The sequence below is a fragment of the Mandrillus leucophaeus genome, unplaced genomic scaffold (assembly GCF_000951045.1).
Source record: "Mandrillus leucophaeus isolate KB7577 unplaced genomic scaffold, Mleu.le_1.0 Scaffold506, whole genome shotgun sequence".
NCBI classification, from domain to species: Eukaryota; Metazoa; Chordata; class Mammalia; order Primates; family Cercopithecidae; genus Mandrillus; species Mandrillus leucophaeus.
In genome coordinates this window covers 769,680-771,109 of record NW_012105431.1, presented here as the reverse complement: position 1 = coordinate 771,109, position 1,430 = coordinate 769,680, and the positions used below count along the sequence as shown (strand labels likewise).

At 46.0% G+C, this 1,430-nt stretch overlaps 1 protein-coding gene across 1 annotated transcript in view; it reads left to right on the top strand.

Moving 5' to 3' along the window:
* Positions 1-1,430, top strand: part of WIPI2 (WD repeat domain, phosphoinositide interacting 2) — a 28,491-nt gene that overhangs the window by 1,586 nt on the left and 25,475 nt on the right. The gene's annotated exons all lie outside the window — the stretch shown is intronic.

Sequence of the window (1,430 nt, the reverse complement as noted above, 5' to 3'; positions counted from 1 at the left end):
TGCAGTGAGCTGAGATCTGGCCACTGCACTCCAGCCTGGGCGAAACAGCGAGACTCCGTCTCAAAAAAAAAAAGAAAAAAGAAAAAATATTTGGCCAGGCACAGTGGCTCATACTTGTAATCCCAGCACTTTGGGAGACCGAGGTGGGCAGATTGCCTGAGGTCAGGAGTTTGAGACCAGCCTGGCCAACATGATGAAACCCCATCTCTACTAAAAATACAAAAATTAGCCAGGTGTGGTGGCAGGCACCTGTAATCCCAGCTACTCAGGAGTCTAAGGCAGGAGAATTGCTTGAACCCAGGAGCTGGAAGTTGCAATAAGCCGAGGTCATGTCATTGCACTCCAGCTTGGGCAGCAAGAGCGAGACTTTGTCTCAAAAAGAAAAAAAAAGTTTTAGACTTTTTTTTCCTTTTGTAAATTGTTAATTTAACTTTGAATTCAAAATGAAGGATTTATTACTTTATCTCCCCCTAAACTAATAAGACTGGCACGGAGGAAGGACATGGTGGGTGGCACGTGTGCGTGTTTCACGAGGCCGTCTCCCAGCTTGTGCTCACGCCCAGGGTAACAGCGCCACCCAGGGGACCCCTCACAATCTGATTTTGCCCACATTCCCCGCGGGGAAAGCTGATGAGGCTGCTGGCTGTAGAGTGGACACGTTGACAGCCAGTAGCTGCACTCTGAGATACGGCGACTAGGTGAAGTCACAGTAAAGACGCTCTTACCTTATACACTTGAAACTGGGAACTGGTCTGTTAACTGACAGAGTTGGTTAGAATGGGAAATTATAAGGCATAATATCTTCAGCATTTAAAAATTGTAAAGCATACAAATTGTGTTCACATCCAACTAATGTAGAGCTGGGTTCATGCCCATCGTCTTTCTTGCATAAATCATCGCAGCGATGCATTGTCTGCATGTCCACATTCATTTTCTTCCAAATGGAACAGAAACTTGCAAAATAATCTGAGTGCACAGTAAAGTGTTAGACCTTTTAAAACCCCCTTATTTTCATTTTACCTGTGCCGCACTCAGCATCAGTTTTAAAAAGCAAATCTTTCCAAGTCTATTGACAGCACACTTGTCTTAGCTGTAGGTTAGCATTTGCCTAACACTGAACTAAAATGATCTCGTTAGAATTCCCAGTGGAGCTGGGGTGAGTATGAGAGAGAAGTGTACCCGGGCCGGCTCCTTCTTGATTATTGGTAGAAAGCAGCTGTATCCTCGGCACTTCCAACATTGGTCTGTATGGTGTTCTAGAAGGAACTAAGATTGTGAGGCCCAGGCAGGAGTGGATCACCTGAGGTCAGGAGTTCGAGACCAGCCTGGCCAACATGGCGAAACCCCATCTCTACTAAAAATACAAAAATTAGCCAGGCATGGTGGCAGGCACCTGTAATCCCAGCTACTTGGGAGGCTGAGGCAGGAGA